Genomic DNA, 26016 nt, shown 5'->3' on the forward strand with positions numbered 1-26016 from the left:
AAAACAAACAGCCTGCCCCCAAATAGGTAGAAGACCTGAATAGGCATCTCTCCATAGAGATGGCCAATAGGCACATGAAAAGATTTTTAGCATCACTAGTTATTAGAGATATGCAAATTAAAACTATAATCAGATATCATCTCACACTGGTCAGAATAGCTATCATCAAAAAATCCACAAGCAACAAATGTGGAAAATATGTGGAGAGATGGGAACCCTTCTGCACTATTGGTGGGAATGCAAATTGGTTCAGCTACTATGGAGAACAGTATGAGGTTCCTTAAAAACAAAAAATAGAGCTCCCATATGACCCTGCCAATCTACTCCTTGTGAATCCAGAGAAAAACATGTCCCAAAAAGTTGCAGGCATCCCAGTGTTCATTGAAGCACTATTTAAAATAGCCAAGACATGGAAGCAACCTAAATGTCCATCAACATAGAAATTGGTGAAAAAGCTGTAGTACATATATACAATATATACAATGGAATATTACTCGGCCATAAAAAGAATGAAATAATGCCATCTGCAGTAACAAAGATAGACCTAGAGAGTGTCAAACTGAGTGAAGTAAGTCAGAGAGAGTAGGAGAGATGTCATATGATATCCCTTATATGTGGAATCTAAAAAGAAATGATACAAATGAACTAAATTACAATACAGAAAGAAATACACAGACTTGGAAAGAGAACCTATGGTTGCCTAGGGGAAGGGATAGTTAGGGACTTTGGGAAGGTCTTGAATGCACTGCTATATTTAAAATGGATAACCAACAAAGACCCATTGTATAGCATGGGGAACTCTGCTCATAACTCTGTTATGTACTAGCTTGGATGGGAAGGAGGTATGGGGAAGAATGGATACATGTATATGTAAGACTGAGTTTCTTCTCTATTCAACTGAAACTACCATGGCATGGTTAACTGGCTATATTCCAATAAAAAATGCTTTTGTTGTTAAAGAAAATAAAATAATTTTTTAAAATACATTAAAAATAAAGATGGATGGGATCTCAAAGCTCCAACTACCCAGGAGAAAATTTGCAGACTATTGGATTTTACTGTATTTAAAATAAATCTTAATACTCATCCCCTAGAAAGTGGTGCCTGAGGCAAAGATTTAAACAGTTGGTGGTTTATTTAGGAAATGCAAACCTAGGACAACAAGAATAAGGATTAAAGGAAATGAGGGAAGAAAAAGTGTGAAGTGATGCAAAGTAATGTATTACTACATTGGTTGTGTGTGTGCGCTAAGTTGCTTCAGTCGTGTCTGACTCTTTGTGACCCTTGGGACTGTAGCCAACCAGGCTCCTCCGTCCATGGGATTCTCCAGGCAAGTATATTGAAGTGGGTTGCCATGACCTCCTCCAGGGTATCTTCCCAACCCAGGGATCAAACCCTCATTTCTTCTGTCTCCTGGATTGGCAGGCAGGTTCTTCACCATTAGCACCATCTGAGAAGCCACCTACACTGGCTGCTGGTTCACAAATAATCATGAAGAAACACAGTGGATCCCTCATCATTTGCATTCACTTAACACAAGGAAATTCTCAAAAGGCTACAGAAAGGAATCATGACTTGGGGGCAGTCCATGAGGGGGAAAAAAAGAAGAAGGAATGCATCTTCCCAATTTCCTACTTTTTCCTCTTTCCTACTGGTCAAAGTTCACCCCATAGATATTTAACTCCTTTGTCCCTCTGGATGGTGCCATCAAGTTCCTTTCTGCCTCCTAGCCATGACTGGATACCCCACCCTGCATTGTGGCATTTTATTTGAGCCTAGGAGTAATAAAGGGAACCATAAACTCTGTGCTTGCGCTGCTCAGCCTGGCTGAATGGTAATGGTCAAGGATGAGGGCTGGACACTCCCACGGTGAACTGACCCCAGTGGTTGAAGCTCAGCCTGTCCAGGAGGTAGGGAAAGCAGTGGGAATCTGAGAAGGCATCAAGAGATTTATAAGTGATGTGGAATCTCATGTCTTTCTTCTTAACACATCATAATTTTTCAATTCCTGAGCAGAGAGAATTTTGCAATTCAATTTGTTTTGAGTATATCTTCATTAATCATCTCTTTCCAATTTCAAACTATTCTCTCTTCCTACAGTGTCATTCCTTGTTAATCACATCACTATAATCACACCACTGTCTTCTCAAAACTCAGATAGAAATTGATTTTATCCCCTTATCCAGTATGCTACTAATTTCTCAAAATTCTGTCAGGTATGTATCTCTCACATTTGTCCCTGCCAATATCCTCAGTCAGTTTCACAGAGAGCTCACCTTCTCTGACTTTGATTTAAACAATGATTTCATATGAGTTGAAGTGTATCCCAAAAAGATATGTTAAAGTCCTAAACCCTGGTACCTATGATTGTGACATTTGGAAATAGGCTATTTATAGAAGCAATCAAGTAAAGACTGTCATATTAGATTAAGGTGTACCCCCATCTAATATGATTGATGCTCTTTTAAAAAGACAAAAAGAGATACACAGTTGCACAGGGAGAATGCCATGATGAGGGAAGCAGAGATCACAAGCCAAGGAGTGCCCAGGATTAACAGTCATCTGCAGAAACTAGTAAGAAACAAATAGAAATGTTTCACTAGAGCCTTTGAGAGAACATGGTCCTGCTGACACCTTGATTCTGAACTTCCAGTCTCTAGAAATGTAAGAGAGTACATTTCTGTTGTTTTAAGCCACGAAGTTTGTGATACATTGTTAACCTACCCCTAGGAAACTAATACATGAACTAAACTCTGGACTTTCAGTATTTCAGCTTGCATAACAATTTACCACTCTGTAAAGGCTAGTGCTTTGGCAACCTAATGCCAAGAGCTGACTCGTTGGAAAAGACCCTGATGCTGGGAAAGATTGAAGACATGAGGAGAAGGGGACAACAGAGGATGAGATAGTTGGATGGCATCACGGATTCAATGAACACGAATTTAAGCAAGCTCCAGGAGATGGTGAAGGACAGGGAAGCCTGGCACGCTGCAGTCCAGGGTCACAAATAGTTGGACATGACAGAGTGGCTGAACAACAACAACAACAAAGGCTAGTATGTCTCAAAGACTCTCTGATCTGGTTCCTTGCCTACATCTGAAGTCGGACATACCGAAATGATGCTATGTGTAGGTGAAACATGTGAAATGAGGAAAACTTGAGCTTTGACTGAAATGGCTTGTATTCACTGGAAAAATAATCATATAAAACAAACACAGTCACAAGCCATGTTTATTTCTCTCTTTTTTCTTGATTAAAATTTTTAAAATGAGTTAAAAATCAAACTACCACCAGCCACAAATTTGAAAATCAAGAACAGACCCTGCTTCATAATAATCAATGAACTATTATTCAGCCATTAAAGAGAATGAAATAATGTCATTTGTCAACATGAGTTCACCTAAAGATTATCATAAGTGAAAAGTCAGAGAAAGACAAATATCAAATGCTATTTATTATATGCAGAATCTGAAAAAAATTGATACAAATGAACTTATCTACAAAACAGAAACACTTACAGACTTAAAGAATGAATTTATGATTACTAGGAGTAAGGAAGGAGATATAGATTGGTAGTGTAGGATTGACATGTACACACTACTATATTTAAAATAGATAACCAACAGCAATCTACTGTATGGTAGAGAATTTCTAAGTATTCTCTAATAACCTAAATGGTAGAAGAATTTGTAAAAGAAGAGATACTTGTGTGTGTGTGTGTGTGTGTGTGTGTATATATATATATATAACTGAATCAATTTGCTGTACACTTGAATCTAACACAACATTGTTAATCAATTATATTCCAATATAAAATAAAAAATTAAAGAAAACATAATCATGTAAAGTAAAAACAAACAAAAAATATAAGATAGTGCAGAAGACCAGAGCAAATTATTATAATTAAATATAATGTTAAAAAATCTGACATGCTATTGATATGGATAATTGCTATTTTGCATATTGTAATGAGCAATAAATTAAAACACTGTTTTTAAATGAATAATGGTAACTAGGAAATTATGAAATTTATTATATATATGTAAATGATATTGTATGATGCTGTCAGTACTTTGACTTCCTTTCTGGGACATCAATCAGCCAACCATCCTTTGAATAACTTACTAAGTGTAAACTTCAGATACTTAGTGACATTTATGAATGTTTTCTACTTTAAACAGGTTTCAAAAGCTTTTGGCAGAAGCACTGTAGGAAAAGACCATGGATAGTAGGTTTAGCAAGATTCCACCTCAAAGTGTTTGGAGTTGGGATAGTGGAGGACCCTTGTAAATGATTAAGCATAACAGAGAGTGTTATCAAGAACCAGTACAAAGTAACATTGATCACTACAATATGGGGCTCAAAGATGGTGAAATCGAATGACTGAATACAGAGTTGAGAAGGAAAAACAGCCAGGTGAGAAGATGTAGGCTCAAAAATGAGGAAGTGTTCATCCTGGACATAGGAATCTCTACCTTAGGAACAGTCTGTGGCATCCAGTTTGTATGGCAAAGTACATACAGCATATACACATGATGAAAGCAGTCAGTGGGTACAAACTTCCAGTTATAAGATAAATAAATACTAGAGATGTAATGTACAACAAGATTAATATAATTAACACTGCTATATGTTATATACAGAAGTTAAAAGAATAAGTTCTGAGTCCATTACAAGGAAAAAATGTTTTTCTATTCCTTTAATGGTAACCATTTCATGATATGTAAGTCAAGTCATTATCCTGTACACTTTAAACTTATAGAGTGCTGAGTATTGATTACACTTCCATAAAACTAGGAAAAAAAAAAAAGGCCACTTTAATGCTATGGCAAACAAGGAAAAATTCATGGCTACCAAAAGTAGTGAATTTCTTAACTAAGGAAAGAGAGGAAATTCATCTTTTTTTTTTTTTTTTAAGAGGATCCACGGTTTATTGAATAGGAGAACTCACCTGTCTGAAGCGGCAGGGCACTTGAGTGACACGCCATTGAGGACAGCAGATAGCGAGCAGGACAAGGCAGCAGTCTTTGCTGGATGGCGGTTGGGGCAGAAGAAATTTATTTTCAGTTTATTACTCTCAAAATTGACACTACCAAATTCTTGTCCAAATGCCCACATTTTCCTGCTACATACAATTCTTTAAACACGTTTATGAAAAATGCCAAAAGTATAGCTTTGAAGAAAGTGTTTACAAAACATTAATCAGGTGCCCCTCTCTTTCCTACTACAACTTCTGCTACCTGGAGGCAGTCTGTTTTAACAATTTCAATTATTAGGACTTTCTAGAGGTTGTTCCCCCACCTGTCATTCTTCTGAAAACTAATTTTTTTCTAATTGCAAAAAATATCAACTTATAGAACCTTAACAAAACAGAGAAAAATTTCACTGAGGAACTAAAATCAGTCTCTCCCTATTATGGGGAGATAATTATTATAAACATAGTAATTTATTATTTTTTCACTTAAACTATATACTTATGTATTTTATGCCCCAATAAAATGTTTTCTCTATATAAATAAATATAAGACATACAGTTTATATTTTAAAATTATTTTAATATTTGCATAATATTCTGGGACTTCCCTGCTGGTCTAGTGGCTAAGACTCTGAGGTTCCTATGCAGGGGGCCTGGGTCCGATCCCTGGCCCAGGAACTAGATCGCACATGCTGCAACTGAAGTTTCACATGCTGCACCAAAGACTGAACATCTTGTGTGCCACAACTAAGACCAGGTGCAGTCAAATAAATAAATATTAAAAAAAGAAAGAAAGAAAAAAATATTTGCATAATATTCAACCAATTAAATATGTTAAATTAATTTAACTATATTTTCTGCCTCCTATGAGTTGCTCATGCTTTTCATTTGATTATCCTTTTGTACTATGTTGAGAAAACAAATCACTTTTTTCCTGTCACTGATTCTATTTTCCTTGGTGCTAAACCTATTCTTCCCTGTCTCTCTTATAAATTTTAAACTTGGATTGCATTTTTATTTACTTTACAGTTCTACAATACCTTTCTGGTCCTCTCTTCTTTTTGAAATAATTTCTTTAAACATCATTTTTGTGTCCTTTGATTTCAGACTCTTATTTTCTTAGATGCCTGGTGTATTTCCTAAACGTTAAGTCTTCTTAAGGCTTATTAAGGGCATCATATAATTTTATAAATTTTACTATGCTTCTTCTAATAAGTTATTTTCAAAGCAGAACTTTTCCCTTTGGTATTTTGCTTCTCCCAAAAACATGTCCATAGGACCTATGCTACTCTTCCCTCCATTTAAGTTTAAATGAGGACACATACCCATATTCCATGTTGCCTTTGGATCATCACATTCATTTCCTACTTGTCTCTATCCCCTACCTCTTGGATAGCTGTCAAATGACCTTGTCACATTATAGTGCACAAGTTGGTTACTGTGTATATTTTTCAGCCATTTGCTCATGGTCATCAGTGATTATCTAGCATGATTCCACAAGATTAAGGTAGGGTTATCTCCTCCTTCGATTGCTTGGTTTTAAGACACACTGAGACAATTGAATGCCCAGAACACACTGTTGTAGCATCTCTGAAGACTCTTTAATTTGCTATTTTTGTTAGTTTATTAATTTAACTTTTCTTTGTTCTTTAAAAGTAACTTTATGCCTGTCTGGAGCCTCCATAGTCCTGGAAGTGGTGATTCCAAGGGAAGAGGAAGCTTGGTGGCTCAGCCCAGTGCTCCTGAGGCCCCCACCAGCCTCTAAAACTCACTGTCTTTACTATCCACAAAAATGATCCTCATATAGGGCTTGGAGTTCACAGCATAAAAATTTTAATTTATCATCCAGTCCTACTTTTTAGTCTACTAGCTGATTGTAATTTCACTCCTTGAATGAATGTGGACAATAGGTAGGAGGGAGCAAGCATTTCTCAAGTCATCATATAACATGTCCATAGGAGTCATTCCAATTTGTTGAATTAATTAATATAAGTTGCTATAGTATTTTGATGTAATTTATATCTAGAGTATTGCCATTTGCATTAAATATTTTTTGATCATCAGTCATTATGTGTAGGCCACTGTCCCATGTAAGTTGGACTCAGTTTTAAGTCAAAATCAATCATGTAATAGTATGTGTTAGATCATATTTATTTCCCGCCTGTGTTAAGTGCTCAGTTGCTAAGTAGAGTCCGACTCTTTGTGACCCCATGGACTGCTAGGCTCTTCTGTCCATGGGAACTTCCAGGCAAGAATACTGGAGTGGGTTGCTATTCCCTCCTCCAGGGGATTTTCCTCATCCAAGGATCGAACCCACGTTTCTTGTCTCTTGCATAGACAGGTGGATTCTTTACCGCTGAGCCACCTAGGAAGCCCACTGCTTCCCTTTATCTCCTCTGCATTGACCTAAAGTACATTCAGAGGCTTGCTTTTCATTACAAGCTGTTGTTTGCTTATCGACTAAGGAAGGATGTAGTACTTATGTCAAATGAAAAAAATACATGATAGTACCATTATGCTGCCCAGTGAGCTGTGATGCTGGCCATTTCCTAACAGATAGCTAATTATTATATGCATGTGAGGAAGTATGGAGCTCTCATTTCAGATATTGGTGGGAAAGAAAAATAAGTGGTAGTACACAGTTTTTATTGAAAACCTTTGATGTAATTAGAAAGTAGATTTAATTATGTTTTAGTTTCATAAGACCTTGAGTATAAAGTATAAGATCAATCCATTATGCAGTGTGTTGCAATTGTTTAAGCTAATATTTTTTAAATAAAACTAAAAAAGTTAGATCCTCCCAAAATAGGCAGATTATTATTATTTTTTCTCTTAAATATAGCCAATGCCAACAAGTTTATAATACTGGGAACCATTTTATCTTTAATAGAACCTCATTATTACTTTTATATCCTACTCCTACAAAACATTCAAATTCTTCTTAAAATAGTTTGCAATTCTTGGTAAATCTCCTCTATTGGATATGATCTAAATCTATTAGTAATTAAAACAAAATTATAAAAACATTTTATTGTGATGTAAATTTAAATAAAATTTAAATTTATCAAAAAAGAAGTCTAAAATTAATTATTTAAAATAAGGTCCAAATTGTTTCACATTGGCCAAACACTGCTCTGAAGAACCTGTCCTTAAATAATCCACTATGACTATACTTAACATTAGCAGAAATTTAATCAATGCTTTTAATAACATCATTGGCTAAAGTGATCAAATTCAGAACAATGAAATGCAGACCACAATTTCCACAAATATTCAGTAATATATTTTAAAAGGATTGCATTAACCTATAACCTATAACCAATTTATTTGAGCTTATTTAGGAACAAAGACATTACTCAGTATCAGTAACCACTGTTCAATCAATTAATACCATAAATTTCCCAGTTTTTAAAATATGCTAGTAGCTTTTATGAACTCAAGAAGGCTTTACTAGGCCACTATTATGTGCCAGACACCGAAAGAACATTACTTTCAGAGAACAAAATAATGAACATTACTTCCTGTCCATGTTAATATTGAATTTCCCAATATCAAAAGATGAGAGGCCTGATTCTTTAGAAAAGTCAGTTTTGAATATGAAATAATGTGTTTACTTCCCTTTGTTTCATTCTTATATAATTCCTAATAAATAAGAAGATATCAGGGAATGGTGCAAAGGAGATGTAGGGTTCTGTTGTTGTAAGCAAGTTTGTCTCTGGGAAACCTAAGAAGGTTATAATGGGTAGGACATAGGTTAGGGTACTTACAGGCCCGAAGCAGAGGTTAAAAAGTTGGATGTAGAGAGTGTAGAAAATCAACACTAAGATCTCAGTAATGGGAACTGAATGAGAATCTGGGGTGATGCAGTTAGAATGCATTAATTTAATCTATTTAATTCATCTTTGCATAACCCCATTCAAGATCCAACATTGAGGATAGCAGAATCCCGTTGCCTAAGCTTAGGTTGCATAGGCTTGAATATTGAGCTGTTGAATGTGGAAAGATCTAATAGAGGAAAACTTCAGATCTCTTAGGGGATGGGAAATGCAATAATTTATCATCAAAATTTGTGCTCCTGCTCAGTTGTGTCTGACTCTGCAACTCCATGGACTGTAGCCCACCAGGTTTCTCTGTCCATGGGATTTTCCAGGCAAGAATACTGGACTAGGTTGCCATTTCCTCCTCCAGGGTATCTCGCCAACCCAGGGATTGAAACCACCGCTCCTGCATTGGCAGGTGAATTCTTTACCACTGAGACACCTGGGAAGCCCCATAATCCAACTTTAACCACACACAATTCATCAGAAAGAAGCTAGTCTGTTGTTTATTATAAATAGAAGCTGGACTGTTAAAACTAATTAGAAACATATATCATGGTTTCTTAACTTTTCTATCATGAACCACCCTGCACCCAATCAACTCCAAACAAATATATGAATGACATACCCAAATGTCTAATAGGTTTTAGGTTTTTAAAATACTTTTCAGGAGAAGTGAACCTTTACTTTAATATAGAAACTTCATCATCACAAGTGGTGATGCCTATATATGATTGTCAGATAACTATTCAAGTAGACTACTGACCACCTAAAACAATAAAATTGCTCAGTTTTAGATACAGCAGTGTTAATATATCATGGTTGCCACTAGATAATTGTTTTGCTGTAAATATATAATTGTAAAAACATTTAAAGTGCCTTTTGGACATTTTATCCAGCGAGCAAGATTATACCACCAAATAAAAGAACACTTTCTGCGGCTGATGAAATATGGTAGCTACTTGGTAGAGATCCTTTGATAATGTCCTTGTAAATGCTGAACCAGTTAATTCAGAATGAAATATTGTGAAGAAATTGTGCTAAAGAGGGAAATAAAGTAGAGATAAAAAATAAGTGTTAGTTTTTCTTTGATTTCTTCATTAAAGAAAATCTGGTAACTTTAAGAAATTAATCAAAGAATAAACTGATTGTTAGGAGGGCAGAACTAAAGAACTGTCTTAAGAGGGCAGAACTAAAGAAGTGATAAAATGTTCTAAAGAAATGTATACAAGCAACACCCACAGCACCCTTTGTCTCTAAAATCAGCTATGATCTGCTCTAGAAATCAGCTCTCCAGTATGACAAAGCATCGAATAAATGACAAAGTAGGCACTTGAATAAGGTTAAGTGCCTTTGTCCAAGGCAATGAAGATGCAGTAATCACCAAAGAACAGGTCAGAAAATTATTGCATCTTTTTGTATTTATAAGGGGTCACAAATCAGATCTTTCAAATCCTTAAAGAGATTTAAATTTACTATTTTAAAAAATCAAAGACAGATGCACTAAGTTTTGAAAATGAATTGGTAATGACATGTTAAAATGGAACATGAGTTTGGAAAAATAGTTGCTAATACTATTTTCATTTCCTGTATTTTCTCAAATCACCTAATGATAATTGATTATGAGATACTCATCATAATGCAAATATCTAACATGACTGAACTTTCTCATTTATGAAGCATATGGATGTTATTGACATTTTAACATAAGCTATGATGAATAGGCATGGATATTTTTCTTCAAATAAAATATTAATGATTATTTAAAGTAAATAACCTTCCATAGATTAATAAAAAGCAGAAATTAATATTATGGAGGGTTTTTTAATTGTAATAATAATATTTATCAATAGCTATACTTTTGATTAGAAATCTATGATGAAAAATATTAGGATAGACTATCAACTAGAAGGAGAAAATTAATCAAGAAAAGTGACTTCAAAAAGGCTTGGACACTTTTGACTTTCCAGTACATTCTCTTTCTGTAAACACTTCTTTCTTTATGCAGTCATTCCATGATTTAGAAATTCAAGGTGGTTCAATGGAGGTAGGACCTATTAATACCTAAGAATCTCTGATTCTGCATTTCTTCCTAGAAAAAGAGAAAAAGCACATAAGGCAATAAATACCAAAGGTTTAAAACTAGGAAAAGAGAATTGAAATATTTCAAGTGGTTAGCTGTGTATCATTAGTTTTGTCTATTTTTTACTAGTTCGCCAATAAAATAAAGTATTTGTAATTAATAAAAGGATATCTGATAGAAGCCTACTGATATTGATTTCCTTGGATTTCATAGGAAGTACAAATATTAAGGAAATAATGAATCCATGCTTAAAGGATATCAGTATCCTATTACAAAGTTGGAAATAAGAAGCTTTAGTTTCTAATTCAGAAACTTAGGAATTCCGACACAACAGATGCCTAGAATGTTAGACAAATTGTTGTTCATACAGCAGGTCATCAATTTCTTTATATAATAATGTATTGCAAAACAATAAACAGGTCAGAATTACATAAACAAAAATTCTGTAAAAATTAAGTTTTTGTTAGGTTAAATACATACCACATTGAAAAGATCTTGACAATTTTTCTTTAAAACCCAATTTTAATTGCCTTGACCTGAGGGCAGCCGCAAGCTTGAAAAGTGACAATTTATGGATTTTATTAACCTGTTTACTGTCATTCATGAAAGAATTTACTTTAGCAATTGCTCTGTGTCATGTTACAAATGCTACCTATGAACTAGCATATTCTTAAAGAAACAGTAATATATTAAGAAAGTAGCATTATTAGTAATATATGTTTGAAATTAATATCATTGAGAAATTATTTTAAGAATCAAGTTAGATAAATATTTTCTACCAAAGGACATTTGTAAAAAGGTTGAAGTCAACGGGAAACTCAGGTGCAATAATTTGATTTGCTCCCTTAGTCAATCTTTATAGAACATTCAACACAGAATAGAATAGATACCGGGTTACAAAAGATTAAAGATAGCTCTTCCTGCCTCTGAGACCCTTACATTCCAAAGGAAACAAATGATAGTGATTTTTTTAATTCCAGGAAATCTACAACTTCCTATTGAATACTGAAAGTTAAAAATCTAGTTTATACTCTGTATTAAAAACAAGGGTAAACTGAAGCAACAGAGTAAAAATTTCCATGAACATAATCATATATGAAATATATATATAATAGTTTGAAGATTTATGTCACAAGCTTGTGATAACTTTTTTTGACCCCTAGCCCTTTTGATTCTAGTAACATTTGTTGGGCATTTCAAAAACTGCAAAAGGGTTTTTGTGTTTTTTTTTTTTGTTTTTGTTTTTGTTTTTTTTTTATTTTGAGATGAATAAGTTTAAGTAAATATAAAATGTGGCAGAGAATAAAGCAATGTCTATGATATTGGCTTGAGGGGGAAAAAAAATGAAAAACTAGGCTTTAATCTTGGCTCTGCTGCCTCCAATTGATTGAGGTGAGAGAGGAATTGCCTGGACTTCAGTGTTTCTTCCTGTATATAGTGATAATAGTGAATCCCTGTCTTATAGTGTTGTGGTCATTGTCAGGATTGAATAAAGGTAATATTTGTAATATACTGAAGTAATAATTATAATTTTGCTATTAATACTTAAAAACCTTCCAGAATATAAGCACTTGGAGAGCAGAGATGGTGGTTCAATGTTACTGAGAGTATTGTAAAGAGACCAACAACATCGCCTGGGCACCGCTGAGAACTACGAGAGCAGAATTTCTATGTGAGACTCAGGAATCTATATTTGAACAAAGTTGCCATGTAATTTTAGGCACACAAAATTCTGAGAAGCCCTGTCGAGTGTGCTCTCAGCTGTATTTCTAAAGTCCAGAAATAACAGTGGGTAATAAATAATAGATTAACTAATATTGGTCTAACCATTCAATAAACTACTATCTTTTCCTTTATTTTAAACTCTCTTTTCTGACTCTTACTATTGAGAAACCTCTTATAAAGTTTGGTTTATTTGCACATAATAAAAGTAAGGAACCAAAACTGTATTTGCAGGTATTTTACATTGTTAGAAATTCCCTTTGGCATGACAACAATTGTGGTGTCTACATCATAGACAGCTGTAAACATGTTGGGTAGTGCATGTAAAATATTTAGTAAAAACCCCAGTACTTCACTGTGGGCACTCAAAAATAACATCTCTTATCATATTTTGGCAGTCATTTTTCTCTAACTGAGCTAACAAATGAATTTTATTAAAAACTTGTATGTCTAGAACCTTAAGAAAAGGTTTTCATTTTGCAAGGAAGAAATGAAACATTGCTTTTCTTTTTGGTCTGATTTCCCCTTTTCAAGTTAACATACAGTATTGATTGCAACTCCTAAAAACCTTTCATCATATTAAGTGATAGGATGGTTTAAGCTATATTCATGAGCTTTTCCTGTGATATATGGGAGAGTTCAAAGTAAAGCATAGTAATTATCTAAGTAAACTACCACAGCTAAGCAGTTCCCCTCATCTCAGAGATTTCTGCACAAAATATGTGGGGAAATGGGATTTTTGAAAAGGAAAGTCTTAGGAAAGTTTAAATGTAGTAATAATCCTGTTTGCAAACATTTGACTCTCTCAGTTCATTGCTATGTTTATAATGAAATGTATGTTCATTAGGAGAGCATGAGACTTTGAGTTTGTCTGTTTTCTATTGGTCATCAGTGATATGAAGAAATACGTTGGATGATTTCCTACTGAGATAAGAAATAGTACTCTGCAGATATACCTGAACCTATAAAAATGGTGAGAAGCTTCTTGTAACTTAAAAAAAAAAAAAAGTTTTCTCCTGGGAAATACACTTTTAAAAGCTTCTCAGAATGTTAAAGATTTTCAAATAAGCCATAAATGGACATCTGCAGTCTATGCCGCACTTCAATAAGATGAGAATGGTTGTCATGTCAAATCTCTACAGGCTGTCTTTGCTCGTGTTTTCCTGGTTAGGAAATTCCACTCAAGCAGAATGAAACCTAACCTTTAATATTACATTCTGTAGAACAGGCCCCAGTGACACATAAGAGGATCTTATCACTGGACCTCAATGGATTTGGTTTAAACCAGTTTCTTTTCTGCAAGACAGATATCAGATGGGAGTTCTCTTCACAAAAAGGAGTCCATTTTCTCTTCAGAGTACAACCAGAGAATTGAAAAGTTGTTCAAAATAATCACAAAAAGCAGATGAAGATATTATCACCAGAAAAATGCTTCATGTAGTATGCAAGGCCCTAAAACCTGTATTGCTCTGTTAACAAAACATATATCTGAAAGATGTCCTACTCTTTTTCAGACTGTAACTACCAAGCTGTAAAACTCACAATGCAATTTATACAAATATATACATATATCTATATATAACTCCCTATAGAGTTCAATGATTTGAATAATCAAAATCAATTATTATAAAATAAAGCCAATGTTGACCCAAAGATAATAAACTATATTTGAATTAATAAGTGTTTGATTAATTCATAATATGATTTTTACATGTCATTTGATTTCTGCTTTATTTCTCCTAGAAACCAAAGTAGTAGTTATTAAATCCTGAGAGAAAATATAATTACTTCCTTGACCAGAAGAAAATACATGTAAGCTTGATATTAAATTTAGCTTAATTTTAAAATTGTGGACTATAGAGTAGCAATGTCTCACCAAAAGATTTAAATTTGAGCATAAATTATTCTGCCTTTTATTAAAATTATTTAAAAACTATATCTTCTAAAGTGCAGATGGGAGTTCGCTTCATGAGAAGGAGCCCATTTTCTCTTCAGAGTATCTTCAGACATCATGTGACAAAGGCTAATTGAAATTGATCTTTTAGCATAATATCTCTCTTTTGAGGAATACCATATCTCCATAGAAGAACAGCAAGAGGATTTTATAGTTAAACTGTTTTTAAAATGCCTATAGATTTGAAAATCAAGGAATTTAAGTTATTTAATTTTATTCTTGAATGTGCTCCCAATATTGATTGTATAAATGAGGTATTTCAAAACTTTCTTAAAAGTTTAATAAATATTTGAAGAGGAGCTAAGATGGTTGACGAATAGAACAGGGAGACCACTTTCTCCCCTACAAATTCATCGAAAGAACATTTGAATGCTGAGCAAACTCCACAAAACAACTTCTGATCTCTAGCAGAGGACATCAGGCTCCCAGAAAAGCAGCTCATTGTCTTCGAAAGGAGGTAGGACAAAATATAAAAGATAAAAAGAGAGACAAAAGAGTTAGGAATGAAGACCCGTCCCAGGAAGGGAGTCTTAATAGAGGAAGTTTCCAAACACAGGAAACCCTCTCACTGGCGGGTCTGGGGGAAGTTTTCAAATCATGGAGGGAAAACTAACTGGGAGGAAAAATAAATAAAACCCACAGATTACATGCCTAAAAGCAACTCCCAGCAGAAAAGTACTCCAGGTGCTCTCATCAACCACCAGCAAGTGGGGGGTGAATGGAGAGGAGCGGGCGACATTGCTTAGGGTAAGGACCAGGCCCAAATGCCCTGAGGGCAATTAGAGGGAGCTAAGGTGAGATAGCAACTTAAACTATGGGATAGCAAGAGAGAGAGAGAGAGAAAATTAACCTGCGAAAAGCCCTAACCGAAGACACTGCCAGCCTGTTTGCAGAACAAAGGAAGGACTGAACAATTCCAGAGAAGAGCTAGCCGGCTGCGGACCGGCCCAGCTCTGCCGGAGGCAGGAGGCAGGGGGGAGGGGAAAGGGGCAAACTCGGCCCCAGAGACGGCATCCCTACCAAACTGCAAATAGGCTTCCAGCTTCCAACCAATGACTTCCTGAGATTCTGGATGGTTGATATCCTCTGGGAGGGTCGTGGCTAAAGACCAGCTCCCCAGAAGAGACACAAGGTGCCCCGGACCTGAGCGCGGAAACTGAGGCTGGGACCGCGGAGGGGATAAGGTGCACTGCACCCGGGGAGAGTGTGCTCATCAAGCTCCTGGATGCCTGAGCTGCTTGTGCTGGGGAAGGCACAAAACGCAGGCCCAACAGAGTTTGGGCCTTTGTGGAGTACCTAAAAACTGGAACCTGAGCGGCTTAGGCCTGGGAAGTGCACACAACTCAGGGCCCGCTCCCTGTAGAGCAACCTGGAGCCTGAGCAGTGTAGACGGGAAAAGCACACACACTGTGAGTGGGAGCAAACCCAGAATGTCCAGAACACTGCGAGTGCTCCCCACACACGCCAGTGACATTTGTCTGCAGTGCCCCTCCCTCCCCACAGTGCGACTAAACAAGAAAACCTAAACAAGAGACCACCTCCACCCACTTGTTTAGACTCTGAAGAGACCTGCAAACAGAAGCCAAATAAACAAAGGGAACCGCTTTAGAAGTGGCAGCTACAGCAGACTAAAATCCCTGTGGTTAACACCGACTACACTGGAAGGGGCCAATAGATATTGAGAAGTGTAAGCTGGAACAAGGAGCTATCTGAAACTCAACCGAACCCACACTGCCCACAACAGCTCCAGAGAAATTCCTAGATACATTTTTACTATCATTTTTTTCTTTAATTAAAAAAATATATATTTTTAATCTTTTTTAAATTTGTTTCTTCTTTTTTTAAAAGTCCTCTATGATTCCTCTATTATTTCTTAATTTTCATTTTCATAACCCACTATAACCTTGCAAGAAAAAGACCCTATTTTTAAAGCAAACTTCATATATATATTTCTTAAATTTTTTGTGTTTTTGTTTTTAATATTGTATTTTTAAGAGTCTAACCTCTACTCTAGATTTTTAATCTCTGTTTTTCAGTATTTGGTATCAATTTTGGACATTTAAGAATCAAATATTCAGTACCCATTTTTACTCAGGAATGTGATGATTACTCTCTCCCCCTTTTGACTCTCCTTTTTCTCCCCCAGATCATCTCTATTTCCTCCTCCCCCTTCTCTCCTCAATCCAATACTGTGAATCTCTGTGGGTATTCTGGGCTACAGAGAACATTTAGGGAACAGAGTACTGTGTAGATCTGTCTCTCTCCTCTTGAGTCCCCCTTTTTCTCCTCCTACTCATCTCTGTCTCCTTCCTCCCTCTGCTCTTCTTCATGTAACTCTGTGAACCTCTCTGGGTGTCCCTCACTGTGGAGAATCTTTTCACGATTAACCTAGAAGTTTTATTATCAGTGCTGTATGATTGGAGAAGTCTTGAGGCTACTGGAAGAAGAAGACTGAAATCCAGAGGCAGGAGACTTAAGCCCAAAACTTGAGAACACCAGAAAACTCCTGACTACACAGAACATTAAATAATAAGAGATCAACCAAAAGCCTCTATACCTACACAGAAACCAACCACCACCCAAGAGCCAATAAGTTCCAGAGCAAGACATACCACACAAATTCTCCAGCAACGCAGGAACATAGCCCTGAGCGTCAACATACAGGCTGCCCAAAGTCACACCTAACACATAGATCCATCTTAAAACTCACTACTAGACAATCCATTGCACTCCAGAGAGAAGAACTCCAGCTCCATGCACCAGAACACTGATGAAAGCTTCCCTAACCAGGAAACCTTGACAAGCCAATCGTCCAACCCCACCCACTGGGAGAAACCTCCACAATAAAAAGGAACTACAGACCACCAGAATACAGAAAGACCACCCCAAACACAACAATTTAAACAAGATGAAAAGGCAGAGAAATACCCAGCAGGTAAAGGAATATGAAAAATGCTCACCAAGCTAAACAAAAGAGGAGGAGATAAGGAATCTACCTGAAAAAGAATTTAGAATAATGATAAAATGATCCAAAAATTTGAAAACAAAATGGAGTTACAGATAAATAGCCTGGAGACAAGCATTGAGAAAATGCAAAAAATGTTTAACAAGGACCTAGAAGAAATAAAAAAGAGTCAAATAAAAATGAATAATGCAATAAATGAGATCAAAAACACTCTGGAGGGAACCAACAGTAGAATAACGGAGGCAGAAGATAGGACAAGTGAGGTAGAAGATAAAATGGTGGAAATAAATGAAGCAGAGGGGGGGAAAAAAAGAATCAAAAGAAATGAGGAAAACCTCAGGGACCTCTGGGACCATGTGAAACGCCCCAACATTTGACTCATAGGGGTCCCAGAAGAAGAAGACAAAAAGAAAGGCCATGAGAAAATATTCGAGGAGATAATAGCTGAAAACTTCCCTAAAATGGGAAAGGAAATAGTCACACAGATTCAAGAAACCCAGAGAGTGCCAAACAGGATAAACCTAAGGTGAAACACCCCAAGACACATATTAATCAAATTAACAAAGATCAAACACAAAGAATAAATATTAAAAGCAGCAAGGGAGAAACAACAAATAACACACAAAGGGATTCTTATAAGGATAACAGCTGATCTATCAATAGAAACTCTTCGGGCCAGAAGGGAATGGCAGGACATACTGAAAGTAATGAAAGAGAATAACCTACAACCCAGATTACTGTACCCAGCAAGGATCTCATTCAGATATGAAGGAGAATTCAAAAGCTTTACAGACAAGCAAAAGCTGAGAGAATTCAGCACCACTAAACCAGCTCTTCAACAAATGCTAAAGGATCTTCTCTAGACAGGAAACACAAAAAGGTTGTATAAATGTGAACCCAAAACAGCAAAGTAAATGGCAATGGGACCATACCTATCAATAATTACCTTAAATGTAAATGGGTTGAATGCCCCAACCAAAGACAAAGATTGACTGAATGGATACAAAAACAAGACCCCTATATATGCTGTCTACAAGAGACCCACCTCAAAGCAAGGGACACATACAGACTGAAAGTGAAGGGGGCTGGAAAAAATATTTCACTCAAACAGAGACCAAAAGAAAGCAGGAGTTGCAATACTCATATCAGATAAAATAGACTTTAAAATAAAGGCTGTGAAAAGAGGCAAAGAAGGACACTACATAATGATCAAAGGATCAATCCAAGAAGAAGCTATAGCAATTATAAATATACATGCACCCAACATACGAGCACTAAAATATGTAAGGCAAATGCTAACGAGTATGAAAGGGGAAATTAACAATAACACAATAATAGTGGGAGACTTTAATACCCCACTCACACCTATGAATAGATCAAGTAAACAGAAAATTAACAAGGAAGTGCAAACTTTAAATGACACAATGGACCAGCTAGACCTAATTGATATTTATAGGACATTTCATCCCAAAACAATCAATTTCACCTTTTTCTCAAGTGCACACGGAACCTTCTCCAGAATAGATCACATCCTGGGCCATAAATCTAGGGTTGGTAAATTAAAAAAAAAAAAATTGAAATCATTCCAGTCATCTTTTCTAACCACAGTGCAGTAAGATTAGATCTCAATTACAGGAAAAAAACTATTAAAACTTCCAACATATGAAGGCTAAATAACACACTTCTGAATAACCAACAAATCATAGAAGAAATAAAAAAAGAAATAAAAATATGCATAGAAATGAATGAAAATGAAAACACAACAACCCAAAACCTATGGGACACTGTAAAAGCAGTGCTAAGGGGAAGGTTCATAGCAATACAGGCTTACCTCAAGAAACAAGAAAAAAGTCAAATAAATAACCTAACTCTACACCTAAAGCAACTAGAGAAGGAAGAAATGAAGAACCTCAGGGTTAGTAGAAGGAAAGTAGACTTAAAAATTAGGGCAGAAATAAATGCAAAAGAAACAAAAGAGACCATAGCAGAAATCAACAAAGCTAAAAGTTGGTTTTTTGAAAAGATAAACAAAATTGACAAACTGTTAGCCAGACTCATTAAGAAACAAAGGGAGAACAACCAAATTAACAAAATTAGAAATGAAAATGGAGAGATCACAACAGACAACTCTGAAATACAAAGGATCATAACAGACTACTACCAGCAGCTCTATGCCAATAAAATGAACAACTTGGAAGAAATGGACAAATTCTTAGAAGAGAATAACTTTCCAAAACTGAACCAGGAAGAAATAGAAGATCTTAACAGACCCATTTCAAGCACGGAAATCGAAACTGTAATCAGAAATCTTCCAGCAAACAAAATCCCAGGACCAGATGGCTTCACAGCTGAATTCTACCAAAAATTTAGAGAAGAGCTAACACCTATCTTACTCAAACTTAAAAGCTTTTGCACACTAAAGGAAACTATAAGCAAGGTGAAAAGACAGCCTTCAGAATGGGAGAAAATAATAGCAAATGAAGAAACAGACAAAGGATTAATCTCAAAAATATACAAGCAACTCCTGCAGCTCAATTCCAGAAAAATAAATGACCCAGTCAAAAACTGGGCCAACGATCTAAACAGACGTTTCTCCAAAGAAGACATACAGATGTCTGACAAACACATGAATAGATGCTCAACATCACTCATTATCAGAGAAATGCAAATCAAAACCACAATGAGGTAACATTATGCCCCAGTCAGAATGGCTGCTATCCAAAAGTCTACAAGCAATAAGTGCTGGAGAGGGTGTGGAAAAAAGGGAGCCTTCTTACACTGTTGGTGGGAATGCAAACTAGTACAGCCACTTTGGAGAACAATGTGAAGATTCCTTAAAAAACTGGAAATAGAACTGCCATATCACCCAGCAATCCCACTTCTGAGCATACACACTGAGGAAACCACAATTGAAAGAGACACGTGCACCCCAATGTTCATCGCAGCACTGTTTATAATAGCCAGGACATGGAAGCAACCTAGATGCCCATCAGCAGATGAATGGATAAGAAAGCTGTGGTACATACACACAATGGAATATTACTCAGCAATTAAAATGAATACATTTGAATCAGTTCTAATGAGATGGATGAAACTGGAGCCCATTATACAGAGTGAAGTAAGCCAGAAAGATAAACACCAATACAGTATACTAATTCATATATATGGAATTTAGAAAGATGGTAACAATAACCCTATATGCAAGACAGAAAAAGAGACACAGATGTATAGAACAGACTTTTGGACTGTATGGGAAAAGACAAGGACAGGATGATCTGAGAGAATAGCATTTAAACATATATTTTATCAAGTATGAAACAGATTGCTGGTCCAGGTTGGATGTATGAGACAAGTGCTCTGGGCTGGTGCACTGGGATGACCCAGAGGGATGGGATGGGAAGGGAGGTGGAAGGGGGGTTAAGAATGGGGAGTGCATGTAAATCCATGGCTGATTCATGTCAATGTATGGCAAAAGCCACTACAATATTGTAAAGTAATTAGCCTCCAACTAATAAAAATAAACAAAAAATAAATAAATAAAATTATATTAAAAATTAAAAAAAATAAATTTTTATGCAAAAAAAATATTAACAAATATTTACTTAAATAGTACTTACCCTGTACTAAGCACAAAGAATTCTGAACACTTCCAAAATATTAGCTTGTTTAATACTCAAAATAACTCTATGAGGTAGATGTGACTATAATCCATATTTTTAATTAAAGAAACAAAAGCACCAAGTGACCAAATTGCCCAAAGTCACAAAGTTTGGGAGCTTGTGTGAACCCAGGGAGTTTGCTGTTAGGATGTGTGCCCTTACCTACCATGTTATGGTTCTTGGAAATAATTCCTTTGCTAAAATCAAATTTTCTGGAAGAATAGACTGTAATTGAGTGAGAGGAATTTAGGGACTTTTCAGGTATATTTGTATAGTTGACACTTTTTTTTTCCTTAATAAAAGCATCATATTATCTGTCTGAAACCAAACGCAAGAGAAACCTCAGGGGGAAAATTGAGTCTTTGTAACAATTCAAATCCAAGTTTATAGAAAGAGGAAGTAACAGTGCGATCAATACAAAAGGAGAGGAATACTTTCCACAAAAATGAACACAGTCCCCAGTTCTCATGGGTTCCAATTTGAGATCTGTGGTTTAAGTAATATGAATTTTGAAGTAAAAATCTATGTGGAGTTCAAGCTAGACTGTAAAATAAAGCCCTAGGGGCAATGGCTATACCTTTAAAATGTTCCTTTTAAGGGCTAGCAACTGATCAAAATGGACACTGGTAGAGGCCCCAGTGACTGAGGTAAAAGAATGAGGCTCATTATACAGACAAAGACACCTGAGAAAAGTTTTAATTAAACACTGTTAATTTGGAATGGCGCGTTTTGTATTTATTATTTTGTTTTTGAATTTTTGAATTTTCTAAAATAGAAATGAATAGCTAAAGTCGTATATCAGGGAGAATGTAAAAGAAAGGATTGTTGAGCTCAGATGTTCACTGGGCAGTGAGAGGAGTGGAGTGGATGAAAGTGGAGGAGACTGTGGTGAAATCTTTTCATGGTCTGGCCACTGCTCAGCTCTGCCTGATTTCTGCCATTCATCAGTAGGAAGCCAATGGGATCATTAGATCTTCCAAATTCAAGAGAAGTTGAAAAACCAACTTCTACTGAATATGTCCCAAATTTTAAATGGTGATTATAGAGCAGTTGGTGAGTTCATGTAAAGTAAGATCTAGAAATCTCTTGGATATTAGATATCACATAAAACTAAGTATTAGTTAGATGTGTACATAAAACTAAGGGTAAGCATAGGAAGAAAAGCTGGGGAAATAAAGAACAATGATGATAAAGATAAAAGGCTAATAAAGAAGAGTAGAGTCTTAAGGGCAAGATGAAGGAATATTTCCAAGGAGAACCACTTTTTTCTGTAGGTCCCTGTCAAAAATGTCACATTACTGGATTTGAAGATTAGAGCTCCCAGCAAGAGTGCATATTCAGTAGAGAAACTAGACAACAGCCAGATTGTGAAATCAAACTCTTAAATACACAGTATACAACCTGAAACTATATGCAAAGTAGATACTTTATTGAGTGGTTGAAGAAAGAATGATTTAAGGATACTCCCAAGAAAGAGATAGATGATAGCTTAAAGACATAATTCCTGTGCTTGTAAGTAACTTGGAAGGAGCCAAAGGAAAGAAAGGGACTGACAATAAAAAAAATAAATTAATTTATGGAGAAATTATCTCAGAAGCCACAGAGAGATGAGTCACAGAGAGTACGTTAGTTTTATAAAGGCACCGGATGAAGTAGTAAACTTGACTAACTACACATAATATTTTTTCGTATTCTATTGTCAGCTCCTTGAGGACAGGGGTCATGTCTGTCTTATTCACTTCACCCCATATTCTGAAGTGGGAGGCACAAAAATAGATCCAGGAATGGATATTGGTGATAGTGTTTACTTGGACTTATTTAAGTTCACTTAAAATTTGTAACTGAAATACCAAACAAGCAATGCAAAGATAAGGCTATAAGTGGGTGTTAATAGATGCTTCTTTCTAATGCCTCTGTTACCTAGATTCATACATTCAGTTCATTCCCGAAGTTTGTTATCAATTTCCTTTTGTAGAATAAGAAATTTGCCAGGCCATAGAAGCTCCAAATTATAAGATCATTACATTTTATGATAACTTAGGCTGTGGGAAGGGTTAAGAGTAGGTACATATATGGCATAATGCATCAACAATCAAGGGACAATGCAATTATTATATTTTAAAATGCTCACTGAATCACAGTCACGTATTTTTGAGTTTTCTTTTTATTTCTGTTATTGGGCTTATTTCTACTTTTCTAATGCACTTTTGAAGAAAGAAAATAGAGTTTTAAAGGTTCAGCTGACATTAGAAGTTATATCTGTTTAGAAGTGCCAATCAGGATGGCTTTATTATTTTCTCTGCTGATTCTAAGAGGGATTACATCAGGTTTAGAATTTAGTAATGCAAATGACAGCATTGAAAATATCGGTGAGAGTACAGTTATTATAGCTGAGCAATTATTTGGGTAGAAAACAAAATTCAGAGCAGGCTGATGGATTTGAAAGCTAGGAAGCAAAGAACTTTATATTACAAGAAATGGAAGAACAAGTTTAATAGATGACATTGACAGAGACAATCGTCCCACTAGACGCCAAACTTAGAAAGTAACATTGCTAATGTATTAATATTCAGGCAGTGTACTAAAGACCACAAATGCACTGAATTTTCCTGTAATTCATAAATAATCTAATCAGATAGTTACTGTTTTCATGTTATGTTTGGGGTTATAGAGCCTTAGAGAATTGAAATAATTTGCAAATAGCACATCGTAAGAAAAATGTCAGAGCATAGTTTAAATACAAGCCTCATTTGAATCTAGATTTTTAATCTTAATCATTTTAATACTTCTGAATTACCTTGCTTCCAGTTGACAAGATGTGTCCATGTAGAGCAGACTAGGATGCTAGACTATGATTTATAAATGATCTTGGAAGATGAAGGAACCTAATGAGGTTAAACTATTCCCATTGAACATGGCCAGAATGATGGCAAATAGTATGAAAAAGGGGACAATGGTGGGTTATAAGCTTATATCTGGAGAACATGAGCACTGCTGATTCAGAAATTTATAATGACAGATATAAAGAGAGGAAAATAATTGGAAAGCAAAAATGTCAAATGTAAAAATAGAATGTTAAGTAAAGTAGCTAAAATAATAGTTTTGGAAAGTTAAATAGTAAACCAAGACTCAATTTTAATACTTCATTTTACTTAACATGACTGTATTATTATGAAAACTTATAGTATTTTGCATTAGTTATCTATTGCTATATAATCACCACTAACGTGGCAGCTTAAAACAAAGACACATTTATTATCTCACTCTTTCAGTGGGTCATTTATCTGGACTCAGTTTTACTTAGTTTTCTATCAGGGTCTCCTACAAGGCTACAATCAAGATCTCTTCTGAAATGCCAACTGGGGAAGGATCTATTTCCAAGGTCATATGGTTATTGGTACGATGTAATTCTTTGGTGATTTTCAGACTGAGGACTTCATTTCCTTGGTGTGTGCCAGCTGGAAGCTGCTGTCAGTCTTTCCATATGTTCCTCTCCATAAAGCAGCCCACAACATGGCAGCTTGCTTCATCAAAGCCAGCAAGGTGAGGAATTTGCTAGCAAGATGGAAGTCACACTCCTGTACAGTCCATTCATGGACATAATACCTCACCATCTTTGCCATACTCTGTTGATTAGAAGCAAGTCACATTCAAGGGGGGTAGATATACAAGGGTATGAATATCAAGAGTTGGAGTTTGCTGAGAATCATGTGCCACATTTTTCAATAGTAATCCTCTACTTTGAATGACCTATTTTCTCCTCATAGAAGGATGAAAGCAGGATTGGGGAGGAGAAAGACTATATAGCAAAAAAAGGCAGATCACAAAATATGACTTCATGCCTCTTAATCAATGATGGTTGCCTTCCCTCTAAATCCACACACTTGTAGAAATGAAGATTATTTTTTTCAGAGCAATCTTATTTCTTGCTAACTTGACTCTTATTTAGCCTTGTAATTTATTTTCTACTTTGTTATTGATACTGTTTCATTCTCCCCTTTATTATGAGAAACTTTATTCACATATCAGAAACCTACCAGTTCCTTGGGAAATCACTTTTGATTCACAGTTCACATTGCTGATTTCACTGATAATTACAGCCCTAGCTATAAGAATAGCCCTCAAAAAGAAATTATCTAGCAAGTGTTCGTTATGTCAAAATGTCTCAGATACAGAACACATTTTGTGTTGTATTGGAATAGCCACCAAATAGTGAGAGGTATGATTGCCAGTAGTACAATTTTTAATATATGCTATGGGTTAAAAAAAAATACAGGTCTTAATACTTGACAGTGCCTAAGTTCTCACACTGTTAGCGATAATTTTAGTAGAGAATTGGCTGTGAGCTTAAGGAAGCTTAAGCTTCAGAGCCCTTCAGCCTGAGAGGCCTCCTCCAAGACTAGTGTGCTCTACTCCAGTGGTGAGGGGGTGCAGGGAGAGAATGCAGATCATCAAAAGTCCCACCTCTGTGCCAGAAATATAAACACTGACTAGTACTTCCATATCCACCTGATTCCTAACAGTTACCTGTCTTTGTGGGTCTTCTAGGGGCGGAGTTGGGATTGAGCATCTTTGAGCCCAGAATAGGGACATGAGCAGGAAGGAAATCTGTGCTGTTTCTGTCAGGAGAGTGTGTAATTTCCTCGGTTCTGTCTCATCACAACAAAAACTTGAAGTGACAGACTTTTAAGCCCTCAGGTTGTCTCAGCTCTCTGACAGATCAGTGTTACAGCTCCATGTTACAGCTCAGTTTTATTTAGAAAATAAAGGAAAACACATCCTCAAGGCATGAGGGCATGCCAACCCAAAAGACGCAAAGAGAAAAGGGGTGGAGGGGAGA

This window comes from Muntiacus reevesi, chromosome 6 (assembly GCF_963930625.1).
Source record: "Muntiacus reevesi chromosome 6, mMunRee1.1, whole genome shotgun sequence".
In the NCBI taxonomy this organism is placed as follows: Eukaryota; Metazoa; Chordata; class Mammalia; order Artiodactyla; family Cervidae; genus Muntiacus; species Muntiacus reevesi.